The 17388-nt window shown below is 41.3% G+C and overlaps 1 protein-coding gene across 1 annotated transcript in view; it reads right to left on the reverse strand.

Moving 5' to 3' along the window:
• The window catches only part of LOC137427450 (fibrocystin-L-like), a 186226-nt gene that overhangs the window by 49080 nt on the left and 119758 nt on the right, over positions 1-17388 (reverse strand). The gene's annotated exons all lie outside the window — the stretch shown is intronic.

The following is a 17388-nucleotide window of genomic DNA, read 5'->3' on the forward strand; positions in this document are numbered from 1 at the left end:
ACCAATTAATAATTAATTAATTAATTTTAATTAATAAAAATTTTTATTTTATTATGTTATACAATTTTAGATCCCGGAATTCAATTGGACGAGCCCCCAATTCTGTTACATGGTCCTCCCGGTAACTACCTGGTCTTGGTGACCCCCGGACCGTGGGAGGACCCCGCCAGAAAGATCTCCGATTTATACGCGTTCGTAATGCAATAAATATGAAAGACACAAACAATTCAGGTCAATAAGCAACCCCACACCAAGGATCCGGATTAATTAATAATATATTCTCAATCCATCAACAACAATCAACAATCAATCCGCAATATTACTAAGATGGCCATCTTATATATTTCCCCCCTTTCCCCACTCACGACCCCTCAATGGTCACTGTCCCTCACAATGTCTCTGGGACCAAGGTGAAGGTCGACTTCTCCGCACACGGGCGGTTGAACGAACCCCTGGCTGACGTGCTCCAAACATGCACGTCGCGTACCGGGAACAGCTGCTGCAGCGCACACCTCCTTGCCAAGCAAAGCGGGCAAAGCAAAGCGCGGCTCGCAAAGCGCGCGAGGCCCAAGGTGTGACCCGTACGCGTCCTTGTAGACGTTGAGGCGAACTGTGCCGGACGCTTGGTTCTGTGCACGAACGCACGGCAACTTGACGTGTAACCGGTAATTACCCCGCGCAGGTAACTCCTCTCGCCAGACGGGCTTTCAAACGCAGCGTTCCCCACGCTGCTCAATATCGACACCGCTCGCGTCGGAGCTGGGCGATGAGCAGAAGATGGCCGCCTTCCCCCGGACCTCGTGTCTCTCCTTTTTTCTTCCGGTTCACTATCCCGTTTCCGGTCTCCTGTTATCCGGAGCCTCTCTAACCATTTAACCACAACAACCTTTAATAGAATAAACATTAATAAGCAATGACATGAATAGTAATTCACCTAAATCCGGGATCCGTAACACTCGCAAAGCGAAAAGCAGGATTAGGCATTTGGTTACGTACATGTGGAGTGCGTATGGCATACGTGTGGCGTACGCGTGGAGTGTGTGTGGCGTACTTGTTACGTACATGTGGAGTGCATATGGCATACGTGTGGCGTACATGTGGAGTGTGTGTGGCGTACATGTGGAATGTGTGTGGCGTACTTGTGGAGTGTGTGTGGCGTACGTGTGGAGTGTGTGTGGCGTACTTGTTGCGTACATGTGGAGTGCGTATGGCGTACGTGTGGCGTACTTGTGGAGTGTGTGTAGCGTACGTGTGGCGTACTTGTGGAGTGTGTGGCGTACTTGTGGCGTGTGTGTGGCGTACATGTGGCGTACCTGTGGGGTGTGTGTGGCGTACTTGTGGAGTGTGTGTGGCGTACTTGTGGAGTGTGTGTGGCGTACTTGTGGGGTGTGTGTGGCGTACTTGTGGGGTGTGTGTGGCGTACTTGTGGAGTGTGTGTGGCGTACTTGTGGAGTGTGTGTGGTGTACGTGTGGCGTACTTGTGGGGTGTGTGTGGCATACTTTTGGCATACGTGTAGAGTGTGTGTGGCGTACTTGTGGAGTGTGTGTGGCGTACTTGTGGCGTACGTGTGGAGTGTGTGTGGCATACGTGTGGCGTACTTGTGGAGTGTGTGTGGCGTACTTGTGGCATATGTGTGGAGTGTGTGTGGCATACTTGTGGAGCGTGTGTGGCGTACTTGTGGAGTGTGTGTGGCGTACTTGTGGAGTGTGTGTCTCGTACTTATGGAGTGTGTGTGGCGTACTTGTGGAGTGTGTGTGGCATACTTGTGGTGTACGTGTGGAGTGTTTGTGGTGTGGAAGTGTAAATTTATAAAGCAAGCAACTTTTATGAGCCTCAACCCTGCATTCCTAGTCTGCAGGTGTTTTTGTATTTCTTCCCATGTCTATTTGGGATTTCCTCCAGTTGGCACGTTATCTCCGACACTGCCCAGAATCAAGCTCAAGAAAAAGTAAAAGGGAATATGTAATACAGATGGGATGTTTGGTTGGAAAATAATGTGAGAAAAGATATTGTCTTCTTAGTAAATAAATTAAATAATGGCAAAACGAGTAGCTGATAAACCATGTCTGACCAGCTGCCTGGAGTAATTAGCATCCACTGAATTGCTTTATAATCGACTCAATACGAAGTCGAAGGTAAACATTGTACTTGGTAATTATTGTAGAGTTGAAACAATGGAGAAAAAATAATCCCCTCTGCGCTGAAATAATCCTCCCTCCGCTGACCGTTGTAGAAACAGAGTCAGCGGACGCCTTTTCTTTAACTTCTGAGTTTTAGATGGGTTTTAGTGCGGCAAATTGTGAAGTAAATACCTATTTATTAAATAAGGACTTTTCTTATTTAATTACAAGTCTTAAACATGACTTATTAAAACTCATGTTACTAGTGTGTTAATTTGCAACATTGTATACTCACCCTTGCATCGAACAATGAATGAATTACAGATAAACCCACAGAATGGTAAATCATTTTGGTATAGTTTAATAATGGAGGCGCTGTAATTATTTGGTTGTGACTAAGGTTAATATTGTTTTAAAATGTGCTTTGAAATAAAGTAAGTGATCTTTTAAAATGAGTAAAAGACATATCCATTTCACTGAGAATGACCTTCAGGTGTTTTTGAAGGGATTAGAGACAGGGCTCCAGGTGTTTTGCAGGAGACAATGGGAAAGCAGAAAGAATTTGGGATGCAAACCCACTATCAGCAGGAGACAACCTCATCCTCGACACCTACTCCCTCCCACCCAAGCTTTGCCCAACCAATCCTATTGCTCTCCGCCCCTCTCTTCGCTCCTCCCCCTCCACTTGTCCCCTCCCACCCAAACTTTGCCCAACCAATCCTACTCCTCCCCTCCCCTCTCCTCACTCCTCCCCCCCTCCTCTTGCTCCTCCCACTTGAAATGGTTTAAAAATCAGAACGAATGACCAAATAACCAGGATTATCAGTGGGTTTGTAAGATGTTGGTTTGTTGTACTTTAGGATTTCCACTAGGTTTGTAATGCTGTAAATGTTGTACTTAGGATGTTTCACTTGGCTGGTCGATTCTGTATGGTTACACTGTATGTTGACTGTATACTGTGCATGCTACTGTATCCTTATGATGTTTCCTTTGATGTACATCCCTACTGTACCAGGATTTTCACCCTGGACTTTGATCTAAGATTTGTTGTAAACCTTCCTTGTGTGTTTTTGTGAATTGTATCTTGCTCTTCTTGGTTTAATAAGGGTAATTGTTTCTTGCTGTGTATTTTTGAAGACAGAAAGTGTTATCCTCCTCGGGAATTAAATTTGTGACTTTCCTCTGACAAGTTGATGGACATTGAATTTCTTGGTTCATATATTACATACTACTGTAGGGAAAATATCTCCAACAAGATGGCGACCGTGACCTCTTGCTAATCTAGGACGACCTGGGGAAATAAAGACTTGAGCACAAAGCTGTACTCTCCGCTTCCCCTTGTCGCTGGTAACGCATTTTAACGAACTGATTACAGATTTGATTCCCGAGTATTATGGTATTATGGTCATAGGGTGGTGTATTGTGTTAACTATTTGCCTCATCTGTCTGTCTGTTCTTGCATAAATTTGCAGTGTGGTGTGTTATTGTTTAATTGGTTGTTGGTGTGTTTTAGTTTAATTGGTTATTTGGTTGGTTATATGGTTCGTGGGTATACCAGACGGCTGATCGCGTGAAATACCCCAGGAGTGTTTTTGTCAATGTGGGTTTGGCCACTAGATTTGACTAGATAAAACACGGATGTCCGCATTTTGTAGCGGTGGTGCTGAACAGTCACGCACTCTTCTGCAGAAAGAGTGGTGATGTTCCATGGGTGTCCGCATTTTGTAAGCGGTGGTTCCAACTGTCTTCACTCACTTAAGTGGTGGTGAACACTTGTTCGTTGTTATGTGCATGTCTTGAAGTATCAAGAGTGCCCTGTATTTTTTCATGAGCTCAAACGATTGTGTGCATGTCTTGAAGTATCAAGAGTGAGTTTTGGTGTGTGGCAGAGTGTGCTTTGAAATGGTATGGTGTGTCAGAGATATGGGTGAAACTATTGTGTTTGCAGGTGTGCGTGACATTTGCTCAGGTAGACAGGTGCACCTGTTAAAATTAGGCTGCGTGTACCTTGGGTGTGAATGTAAAATGCTTTTGTTGTTTTACAGACAGGCTGACAACTAACATTCACTCGGATTGGGGTTGAAGCTGACCTTCATATGAATGAATTTATTTATGACAAAAGGATGCAAAAAGGTGACATCACTAACAGAAATGGCCGAGTATTTTTGATCTGGCAGACATTCTGAGTGACGACTCAGAAATGTCCCAAAAGATGCCAGCTTTTCTGTGTGATTTGCATGGGGACCTTTTGTTCAAAATCAAATATCTAGGATTATTGCATGACAAATGATGGGAATTTAACGAACAGGCAAAATTGCGGACATAATTTTTGAAATGGGAGAGATACGATGTTGTTCGTGTAAATTCCTGCATGTTTTATGTGCCTTGAAGGAACAGGTGGCTTGTATGCAGGTCCAGGCTCAAGAAAACAGATTTGGTTGGTATATATATATATTTTTGGTACATATGCAGGTCCAGGCTCAGGAAAACAGATTTGGTTGGTACATATATTTTTATTGAAAGGTGAAAGTATATATAATGAATTGGAATGCTGTCAAAATGATGGGCTAAACCCATGTTCCGATTATCTTTGTTGAGCACCAAAATCTGTCTTCCAAATTTTGTCTATGCCCATCATTGAGCCAGCAGAGTGGAATTAACAGACAATGGAACAGCTAGCGACGAGTGTTTGTGAGTGGCAACCACCCTCTGGTCGAGGCTCATAGAAAAATTGATACTTATTGATTCGGCACGCTTACAATAGAAATTAATGGCGAGGGTTGTGGTTGGTTCGATTTTGCGAAATGAACGTTCTTTGAACAAGTTAAATGGTAAAATAATGAAAAAGTATATAATTGTTTACTCTCTGAAACTGGGTATAGTATGGAACTCTGGGTGTAGTTCTCAAATCACTCTGGGTTGTGACTTGAAGAATGAGTTGGAGTTGTGACGGGATGTAAGGGTGTGAGGTGAGATTGAGTTATGGAATTGATTGCTTTCAACAATGCAAAGGGTGACAATATATGGGATTGTAATGGGATTTTAATGGGATAAATATAGAAGATGTTTGTTTTTGTCCAGAGGAAGTGACAATTGGCTGAGAAGTCACCGAGGCTGGGTTTTGGCCTTTGACAGCAGAGAAATTGTGTTCTGACAGCAAAAGACTTCCAAATAATGTTTGTGGCTGGATTGCTTCAAGAGAAATGACATACTATTTATTTTAATATAAAATCGCTATGAGATGAAATTATATTTTCGGTGTTGGTGTGACAGTGGTTACCTAGGGGAAATATATCTGAAGACTTACGGACATAATGAGGCAAAATATGGCGGAGTGGTTGTTGGGTGCTCGTTGATTTAGGGTTTCAAAGTCGGGTTTTTATGCCTCCAAGACTTCATGGCTACACTTACTTTCGGAGAGTCATATAGGAATCTTGGACAAATGGAAGTTGAAAGAAATAAGAAATGGGGATCACATGATTTCACTCGTATCTAATGGGACGTTATAATATTAATCTTTCTGTGTCACTAATAAAGCACAGAACTTAAACAAAATTGTTTTTTTTAAAAAGAATATAGTACTGATGAAACCTCCATGTTTTTTTTCCACATCAAGTTTTGTTGAAAAATGGATGAAGATGAATAATTGACGATTATTGGAAAATTTTGATGGGTCTAATTGTAAAAAGTGTTATTTCATAGCTAGAGGTTACTATGAAACAACAGTACAGACAGCCAAGCAAAATGAGTGTAAAGACGTTGACCAACCAAGATGTTGCATATCTTTGTTGACGTTGTGACATTGTTTATTTCAATTATGGTAGGGATTAATAGAATTGCTATTAAATGAGAATTTTCAGTTGGATGTTAAAGCAACAAAGAGTTTTATGGGATTATAAGGCAAGCTCAGGTTAATTATGGGATGTCAGAGGTAATGGTGTAGTTTAATGTTCACACTGTTTGGGAAAATAATGCTCTATGCAACAATTGCAACATGATCCTAAAAAAAGGAACCCATCCCTACATCTAAGGATCAGGGAGGGAAGGAATGGAAAATTTGAGGTATTAAACTGAAGGCTTTGATAAATATTTGTCTAAAGCAAACAGCGACTTCTAAGATGACAGAAGTGTGGGGTATTTGGCATCGCCAGGCTAGCTTATTGGTTTAGGAATGTTTAGAGGTCATTACAATGTGATCATTACTTGTGTGATCATTTATGAAATTTCATGAACAGATATGTGAAATGGATCTAATGTGAGTGTGTATGAGAAAATTTGTTGCAGGATTCGTGGAATGTTCAAGGTCGGACATGATCGTTGGAGAACTTACAGTAAATTTGGGAAAAAGAAGTGACTTTCCATAAAATTCTCACAAAAGATTTCATAGGAAGGAAGAGAATAAATTTGAATTGGAAATTGTGGAAAATTAAAATTAAAAGACCCTGTATTGGAATAACACGTGTGTTTAGGGGGGGCATCATGGGGAACTGAAAGACAATTTTCGGAACAATTGATTTCCCAGTTAATGAGAACGCTATGAAAGTCGCATGAAATTTAATTATAACTTGACTCTCACATGGAAGTCACAAGATGTCTGAAGGGAAAGGTGTATGCTGCATGTGTGAGGGTGTGTGTGTGTGTGTGTGCAAATAAGGCTGGAAAGGGTGGAAATGCGAATGATTCGGTGGATGTGCGGAGTATCGTTGAGAGAGAGAAAGACAAATGATGAATTGCGAAAGATGATGGGAATAGAGCCTGTGGTTGATGCTGTGAAGAGGAACAGGTTGAGATGGTTTGATCATGCATTTAGGAAGGATAAAAGTGACTGGTTGAGAAGAGTGATGGAAATGAATGTAGATTGAAGTAAAGGATGGATGAGGAAGACCAAGAAAGACTTCACTAAAGATGGTGGAAGAAGAAATGTGGGCAAAGGGGGTTAACAAGGAGAGATGCAGAAAATAGGGCAAAATGGAGAAGATTGTCATGGGGACTGCAAGGCTAACCCCCACGCTAGCAGGGAAAATGGCCTTAAAATACATGTTGTTGTTGTTGTTGTTATCTGGCATATGAAAATATCTGCTATTAATCTTGGGGTAAAATTTTGGGGAGAATGGACCAAGGAAGGTAAAAGGGAGCTGGAAATGTTAATAATGATAGACCAGATGGGAAAACACTGAATAATATATTGTGGGACAAAAAACGTTGGTCTAAATGTTAACATTGTGTGTGGTTCTAAAATTAATAGGCAAATATTGATTAGCAGACTTTAAAAAATGACACCCACCCTGATATGGGAAAATAATAGTACAGAAAATTGTCAAAATTGATAAAGACTACGTATTATTATTATGTTGTGTAAGTACGAAAGGTTTGTGGTCACAAATTTCAAAGGAAATGGAAGTTATGTCTTTGGGAAGATGCAAAATTTGTGAGGGATCTTGCATGAGTCCAGCAAAACACTTTTTCAGTTTAACGGTAGTTGGATTTTGTAAAATATACAGACATATGTGGGTACAGACATATACTAGGGGTAAATTGACAATTTTCTAATTGGATTAAGATATGAACATATATATGGTTTAATGTAACCACAGTATGAAATAATATACAGATTTGGGACATTTTGTAAACTTTGAATAATGAGAAAAGTCATAAAATTCATTTTATTTAGTGAATGGAAAATATTTGGGTTACAAGTTACAAGTGAGTTACAAGCATGTACCAGCATAGTTTCAAGCATGTTACAAGCATGCAAGCATTACAAGTGAAGAAGCATGGTTAAAATTACGATCTAGTGATGGCATGGACCTTACAAAACAAGGGGTTATGAAAATGGTCAATCATTAGTGTACTGTATGTTTTATTACAATAGATATGTTATGATATTGTTATAATTAAGGATATAAACGAGATGTAATGGTAAATCTTTCAAAGGAAGGAAAAATACTAAAACGATGAACAATGTTGACAATATACAAAGAATGTGACTTTTTTTTTTTTTTTGGGAAAACATGTTCAAATAATTGGCTAAGTTTTAAAAAATGAAGATGTTCTACAGAACTCTTATGATTATTTATATGAATAACGGACTATTCCATGGCGAGAGAAAATGGTTGATATTAATAAAAAAGGAGAGGAGGAAAATATAGATCTTGGCAACAGATTTGTAAAATGATGAATGTGAAAGAAAATTGTTAAGGATGGGAAAATTGAGGCCCATTGTATTATTATTATTATTTTTTGTTTATTTGTTATAAAATAAACAACAAAAAAGGAGAGGTAATGATGATTTCAAGGAATTATGTGCTGAAAGTAATGTGAATCATATAATTATGTGTTTCAGACATTTTTTTTTTTTGTTGGAAGATTGATACGAAGGAGATCTGTGATAATTATGATAAGAACACATAAATGGTTAATTTTGATTCTTGCTTTGATTTGATTTGCAAAAAGATTTTGCTGATGCTTGGTTGAGCACCTGTGAATTACACGAGACATTTTGGAAGTAAAATATGAAAGTAAGGTTGAAGAAAGAAGACGAATTATTTAAAATTACAGTAAGATTGATTTCCTTCTCACCTTCTGTTGAGAGGACCACATGATTGTGCAAATGTGATGAAATACATGATATTTGAGATTTCTGGGTGATTGAATTTTGGGTATTTTTGTGAGGGAAAAGGGAAATATAATTTTGAAGATTTATTGAATACATTCATATGCACTTTGGTTATACTGGAAACATGTACACCTCTGATTTAATATGTTTTGTTCGGGTGTTACACATGAAATATAATCTTTCAAATGTTCTAGGGGAACTTGTGAACCAATGTAAATTGTTATAAGGTTGGACATAATCCGGATATTGATTACATTGTCAGTTATAATGTGTTAATTCTATGTTTTTTAAATGATTTGCTTGATCCAGTGTGTGGGAAAACAGGCTCTGGGGTGGTTAAATGTAAGAGGACGTAGAGCCGTCTAAATAGGAGATGGGGCTGGGTCGCTACGTATTCCCCAGTATGGGACAATTACATTAGGACAGGAGTTGATAAGATTGGCATCTAGCATAGAACGGCTTGCCAATGAAACTGCTGAAGTTGAAATGGAAGTAAATACTGAAATGGTAGCAATGAGAACCATTGTTATGCAAAATAGAATGGCTTTAGATATGTTGCTTTCTGAAAAAGGCGGAACTAGTGCCATCATTGGCTCAGAATGCTGTACCTATATTCCAGACAACTCTGAACGTATTACTGATTTGACAAAAAAATCAAGAACGAAGGGGCAAAATTGCATAATTACTTTAAAGACACATGGGGAATCACATCTTGGCTAGTCAGTACCTTTGGAGGCTTGGGTGCTTCTATACTGAAATTCATTTGCACCGTTCTTTTTGTGATTTTGATTGTATTGTGCCTTATCAAATGCATACCGGCACTAGTTACGAAATGCTTCACTGCTAAATTCTTTGCAACTACATCTCCCAAACCTCCAAGTCACAATAAGACTTTCCGAGAGATGTGCATGATTGATCTGTATTGATTCCATTTGATGTTACACTCTCATACTTCCCCTCACTATTTAGATGGTTCCTGACATGGAAACCGAAAGTACAATTGGACGAGCTGCTATCACAAATAAGGGATACTGCCAGACGATGGGCTAAGCAAATGGCCTACGTTGGAGACCTTTATTCACCTGTTAAAAAATCTGCCCGGGCTACAAGAAGGTATGTCCGTGGAGAACCATTGGACAGGGATCCTCAGGTGAATTTGGAAAAATTTAAAGGAAAAAAGGGAACAGGAATTATTTGTGAAAGCAGGGTTAAAATTCTGAATGATTGTTCCTCAAAACAGGGTCAACCTGTGACTGAGATGACTAAATTGAACACTCCTATGTTGTGGTCCTGGATACAGGACCAGAGAAGTATTATGGAAGTGTAAATTTATAAAGCAGGCAACTTTTATGAGCCTCAACCCTGCATTCCTAGTCTGCAGGTGTTTTTTTATTTCTTCCCATGTCTATTTGGGATTTCCTCCAGTTGGTACGTTATCTCCGACACTGCCCAGAATCAAGCTCAAGAAAAAGTAAAAGGGAATATGTAATACAGATGGGATGTTTGGTTGGAAAATAATGTGAGAAAAGATATTGTCTTCTTAGTAAATATATTAAATAATGGCAAAACTAGTAGCTGATAAACCATGTCTGACCAGCTGCCTGGAGTAATTAGCATCCACTGAATTGCTTTATAATCGACTCAATACGAAGTCGAAGGTAAACATTGTACTTGGTAATTATTGTAGAGTTGAAACAATGGAGAAAAAATAATCCCCTCTGCGCTGAAATAATCCTCCCTCCGCTGACCGTTGTAGAAACAGAGTCAGCGGACGCCTTTTCTTTAACTTCTGAGTTTTAGATGGGTTTTAGTGCGGCAAATTGTGAAGTAAATACCTATTTATTAAATAAGGACTTTTCTTATTTAATTACAAGTCTTAAACATGACTTATTAAAACTCATGTTACTAGTGTGTTAATTTGCAACATTGTATACTCACCCTTGCATCGAACAATGAATGAATTACAGATAAACCCACAGAATGGTAAATCATTTTGGTATAGTTTAATAATGGAGGCGCTGTAATTATTTGGTTGTGACTAAGGTTAATATTGTTTTAAAATGTGCTTTGAAATAAAGTAAGTGATCTTTTAAAATGAGTAAAAGACATATCCATTTCACTGAGAATGACCTTCAGGTGTTTTTGAAGGGATTAGAGACAGGGCTCCAGGTGTTTTGCAGGAGACAATGGGAAAGCAGAAAGAATTTGGGATGCAAACCCACTATCAGCAGGAGGCAACCTCATCCTCGACACCTACTCCCTCCCACCCAAGCTTTGCCCAACCAATCCTATTGCTCTCCGCCCCTCTCTTCGCTCCTCCCCCTCCACTTGTCCCCTCCCACCCAAACTTTGCCCAACCAATCCTACTGCTCCCCTCCCCTCTCCTCACTCCTCCCCCCCTCCTCTTGCTCCTCCCACTTGAAATGGTTTAAAAATCAGAACGAATGACCAAATAACCAGGATTATCACTGGGTTTGTAAGATGTTGGTTTGTTGTACTTTAGGATTTCCACTAGGTTTGTAATGCTGTAAATGTTGTACTTAGGATGTTTCACTTGGCTGGTCGATTCTGTATGGTTACACTGTATGTTGACTGTATACTGTGCATGTTACTGTATCCTTATGATGTTTCCTTTGATGTACATCCCTACTGTACCAGGATTTTCACCCTGGACTTTGATCTAAGATTTGTTGTAAACCTTCCTTGTGTGTTTTTGTGAATTGTATCTTGCTCTTCTTGGTTTAATAAGGGTAATTGTTTCTTGCTGTGTATTTTTGAAGACAGAAAGTGTTATCCTCCTCGGGAATTAAATTTGTGACTTTCTTCTGACAAATTGATGGACATTGAATTTCTTGGTTCATATATTACATACTACTGTAGGGAAAATATCTCCAACAGTGGCGTACGTGTGGAGTGTGTGTAGCGTACGTGTGGCGTACTTGTGGAGTGTGTGTGGCGTACGTGTGGAGTGTGTGTGGCGTACTTGTGGAGTGTGTGTGGCGTACATGTGGAGTGTGTGTGGCGTACGTGTGGCATACTTTGTGGAGTGTGTGTGGCGTACTTGTGGCGTACGTGTGGAGTGTGTGGCATATGTGTGGAGTGTGTGTGGCATACGTGTGGCATACGTGTGGCATACGTGTGGCGTACGTGTGGCGTACTTGTGGCGTACGTGTGGAGTGTGTGTGGTGTGTGTATGGCGTGTGTGTGGCGTACGTGTGGCATACGTGTGGCGTACATGTGGCGTACGTGTGGCGTACGTGTGGCGTACTTATGGTGTACGTGTGGCGTATGTGTGGCGTATGTGTGGAGTGTGTGTGGCATACGTGTGGCATACTTGTGGCGTACTTGTGTACGTGTGGCGTACTTGTGGAGTGTGTGTGGACTGTGGAGTGTGTGTGGCGTACGTGTGGAGTGTGTGTGGACTGTGGAGTGTGTGTGGCGTACTTGTGGGTCCACATGGGTCCACAGGCAGATGACAGCCTCAGTTTCTCGCAATACCGCGAAAACGCCTCAACGGGCAAGCTACAGGCGTAAACTGACAGGTCCGTTTGATCAAACGACAGCTTTCCCGCCATGTTGTTTATGCCACCCAAGATGGCGGCCGGAACTGTTTGCCATGGACGACGCTCACGCGATGCAAGGCCTCTATCGGCTGGATATTGTCATTTATTGAAACGAAGACGTTCTTTGTCGGCTTCGTGTGAAGCAACCAGAAGGCCTAGAGAGCTGCGGGTGGTCTCGTTAGTTCGGACTGGATCCTATCTCGTTTGTCATGAAGTTGTAAGTGTCTGTGATAATCTGGTGGACTGGGAGAAGAGATCGTGGGAGACCATCGGCCTGTTAGACCATTTGCGCATGCGCAGTGTTGATGCGATGGACGCATTGGAATGTTTGACGGTACGGCGAGGCGATCTCGACAACGAAATGGCAGTCTATAATATGCTTGAAGAACTTAATAATTTTCAGAATAAACACATTTTAAAATAACTTAAGCTTGTGTTTATTATTTACAAAAAGGCCTACCAGTCCCATTGGCTGTCTTTAATTTGTCTCTGGACGGCGGCGCCACAGAAGATGAGGGCCATAAGGCACGAGGACACAAAAAACCTCTATATGTGCAATCCATGCTTTTCAAAAAAGGAAAAAAACCGCATCGCCGCATCAATTCTGGAACATTGGTCTGACCAGAGACCAGCAATATATATTTTTTGGCCTTGTCACCATCATCATGACCATCGCCATCACCATCATCATCATCATCATTATAACGAATATCATTATCACTATCATCATTGTTATCACCATCATCATGACCATCGTCATCACCATCATCACCACCATCATCAGCATAACTAATATCATCATTATCACTATCATCATTGTTATCACCATCATCTTCACCATCATCATCATCATTACTAATATCATTATCACCATCATCATTGTTATCACCATTATCATCACCATCATCATCGCCATCATCATCATCATTACTAATATTATCATTATCACTATCATCATTGTTATCACCACCATCATCATTACTAATATCATTATCACTATCATCATTGGTATCACCATCATCACCACCATCATTAGCATCACTAATATCATCATCATCACTATCATAATTATTATCATCATCATCATCATTACTAATATCATCATCAGCACTATCATAATTGTTATCATCATCATCATCATTACTAATATCATCACTATCACTATCATCATTGTTATCACCATCATCACCATTACTAATATCATCAGTATCACTATCATCATTATCACCAGCATAATCATTACTAATATCATTATCACTATCATCATTGTTATCAGCATCATCATACCATCATTACAAATAGCATCATTATTACTATCATCATTGTTATCAGCATCATCATACCATCATTACTAATATCATCATTATCACTATCATCATTGTTATCACCATAATCATCATTACTAATATCATCATTGTTATCATCATCACCATCATCATTACTAATATCATCATTATCACTATCATCATTGTTATCAGCATCATTACGAATATCATCATTATCACTATCATCATTGCTATCGCCATCATCATACCATCATTACTACTATCATAATTATCACTATCATCATTACAACCATTATCATCATTACTAATATCATCATTATCACTATCATTGTTATCAGCATCATCATACCACCATTACTAATATCATCATTATCACTATCATCATTGTTATCATCAGCATTACTAATATCAGCATTATCACTATCATCATTGCTATCACCATCATCATCATCAGCATCACTAATATCATCATTATCACGATCATCATCATTACGAATATCATCATTGTTATCATCACCACCATCATCATTACTAATATCATCATTATCACTATCATGATCATTATCACCATCACCATCATTACTAATGTCATCATCATCACTATCATCATTGGTATCAGCATCATCATACCATCATTACTAATATCATCATTATCACTATCATCATTGTTATCACCATCATCATTACTAATATCATCATTGTTAGCATCACCGCCATCATTACTAATATCATCATTATCACTATCATCATCATTACTAATATAATCATAATCACTATCATCATTGTTTTTTGTTTTTTTTGTATACAGAGTCGAGGCTCGTGAAAGAGCTAACATTTATCAAACAAACAAGCAAACAAAGTATATAAAAAGGGGAGTGGTCGACAAGATGGGGAGAGAAGGGGAGGAAGCACACAAACACAATATTTGAGAGCAGGGACATCGGGAGATGTGTGGGGGGGAGAGGGCCTGGGGGGAGGCAGGATAGGTATAAAACGGAAGGACACCAAGGACTTCCAGGAAAGAAGACAAAAGCCACCTCAAAAAAGTGGATTTCGGGTGAAATTAGCGGGGGTAGAAAAGATCAAGGTTTTGGATTGGGGAAGACAGGAGATGGTGGTGAACAGCCGTTTTAAAGACCTGGAGGGAGGAGTGGGATTGAAGAGAGTGAGCGAGTTTGTTCCAGAGGCGGGAGAAAAGAGGAATGAAGGAGTGAATGTGAGCAGAGAGTCTTGATTTTGGCAGTTTAACCATAAGAGGGTTGCAGGCAGATCTTGTGCGACCTGCAGGAATATTTGGGGGACAGGGCCCAGAGAGAGCTGGGGGAGCAAGGCCGGAGAGGAGTCGGTAGAAGACGGAAAGACCACCAACCTGCCTGCGGTGAGTAAGTGAAAGGCCCTCGGAGATAGCGTCATCGCGGGAGATTCCAATGATTCTGAACGCTTTGGTTTCAACAGCGTGAAGACGGGCTAGGTGTGAGGCAGGAGCACCAGCCCAGAGGGGAGAGCAGTATTCCATTGAGCTGCGGATGAAAGCCTTGTATGTGGTGAGGAGCTCAGGTGTGCCAAGGAAGGACTTCGCACGACGGAGGATGCCCAGTCGGCGACTGGCTTTGGAGGCCAGCTTGGAAATGTGGTTTTCCCAGGAAAGATCACATCACACAGATAGTGAGACCCAAAAGCTTGAGTGACAGAACTTCTTGGAGAGGATTATTCAGAAAGTAGATGGGAGGGTTGTCCAGTCGGTCTTTTCGGAGAGACATCGTAAGAGTGTGAGATTTGTCAGGATTGAAAGACATGTTCCACTTGTTTGCCCAGTCTGTGATTTTGTCCAGGTCTGCAGAGAGTGAGGAGGCTGCAGACTGCCGATCTGAGGGATGAGGAATGGAGCGGCAGAGAGTGGAGTCATCAGCAAAGAGATAGAGAGGATTTTCAAGAGAGTCAGAGAGATCATTGATGAAGACCAGAAAAAGCACAGGGCCCAGAACACTGCCTTGGGGAACTCCAGCCTGAACAGGAAGAGGAGATGAGAGAAACCCATTCAGGGCCACACGTTGACTACGACGAGAGAGCAAGTCCGCCAGCCATGCGTGGAGATTTCCATGGATACCAAAGGAGGAGAGTTTGGTGAGCAGAGCGGGGTGCCAGACCGTATCGAAGGCACGTGATATGTCAAGGGAGACAGCTCTAATTTCCTGTTTGGCATTGAGGACCTCCATCCATTGTTGAGACAGCAGAAGCAGCATGTCCAGAGTAGAGTGACCTGGTCTGAAACCAAATTGATGATCAGAGATCAAGCCATTGGAGAAGAGGAAAGATTTCATATCCGAAGCAATGATGGATTCCATGACTTTGCTGATAATTGGGAGAAGGCTGATTTGTCTGTAGTTGCTAGGATCTGTTTTTGCACCTTTTTTGTGCAAAGCGGTGATGTTGGCTGATTTCCAAGCAGATGGCAGTTGACCTTGAGCAAAAGAGAGGGTGAAGAGAACAGAGAGAGGGAGTGAAAGAGCGGAAGAACAGGATTTTAGGACCCGTGGGCTGATGCGTGATGCCGTCAGGTCCAGTTGCAGAATCAGAGTCGAGGGTTGACAGAAACTTTTCCACCTTGTCAGGAGGAAAGGACACGGAGTCCAGGAGCAGCTGGGTACGACTGGGTACGGTGGGTACAGAGAGGGATGGGTTTGGGACACAAGATTTAGAGGCAAACACAGAGTTGAGGCATTCAGCTTTTTCACGTGCGGAGTCAGCTGTGTAGCCGTTTGAGGTAAGGGAGGGGATGGAGGGGGAACAAACACCGGAAACAGATTTGACCAGACGCCACCAGGATTTGGAAGAGGGAGACAGATAGGAGAGTTCGGTCTTGAGAGCGGAGAGATATTGTTTCCTGGCTCTCCTGAGGGTGGACACACACTTGTTTCGGGCTTTGTGAAAGCAAATGAGATTTCCTTCCGTTGGATTAGCTTTCCAGGAGACGAAGGCAAGTTGTTTCTGGGCAACAGCCTCACCACAAGGTTCCGTGTACCATGGACGGGAGGAAGGGTATGACAACTGAAGACGAGATGGGATAAATCTGTGCATGAGAGAGAGCAATTTACTTTGGAAGAATTCCCAGGATGAGTTGATGTCAGAGGTGGTAGAGATGGTTGACCAGCCCAGATGATTGATGGCTGCTTGAAGACCGTGCCAGTTGGCCTGAGTGAAATGCCAGACTCGCCGACGCTGAGCAGGCTCCCTGAGAATGGTCAGAGAGATGTCCACTTTAACAAGCACATGATCAGATGAGCCGATTGGAGCAGAAGAGCAGCAGACATTTTCAGGGAAGTTAGTCATAACCAAGTCCAGAAGAGAAGATGCTCCGTTGACTGAGATCCAGGTTGGGAAATTGACAGATTGTGTCAGTCCCAGTGAGTAGTGTCAGGTAGGGTAAGATGTGGAAGAGGTGGAAGAGGTAGGGAGAGTTGTTATCACCATCATCATCATTACTCATATCATCATTATCACTACCATCATTGTTATCACCATCATCATGACCATTGTCATCACCATCATCACCACTGTCATCATCATCATCACTAATATCATCATCATTACCACCATCATCATCATCACCACCACCACCACCACCATCATCATCATCATCATCATCATCATCATCACCACCGTCATCATCACCACCGTCATCATTGTTAGCACCATCATCACCACCATCATCATTGTTAGCACCATCATCACCACTGTCATCATCATCATCATCACTAATATCATCATCACCACCATCATCATCATCACCACCACCATCATC

The sequence above is a fragment of the Myxine glutinosa genome, chromosome 5, assembly GCF_964187855.1.
Source record: "Myxine glutinosa chromosome 5, kmMyxGlut1.1, whole genome shotgun sequence".
Lineage (NCBI taxonomy): Eukaryota > Metazoa > Chordata > Myxini > Myxiniformes > Myxinidae > Myxine > Myxine glutinosa.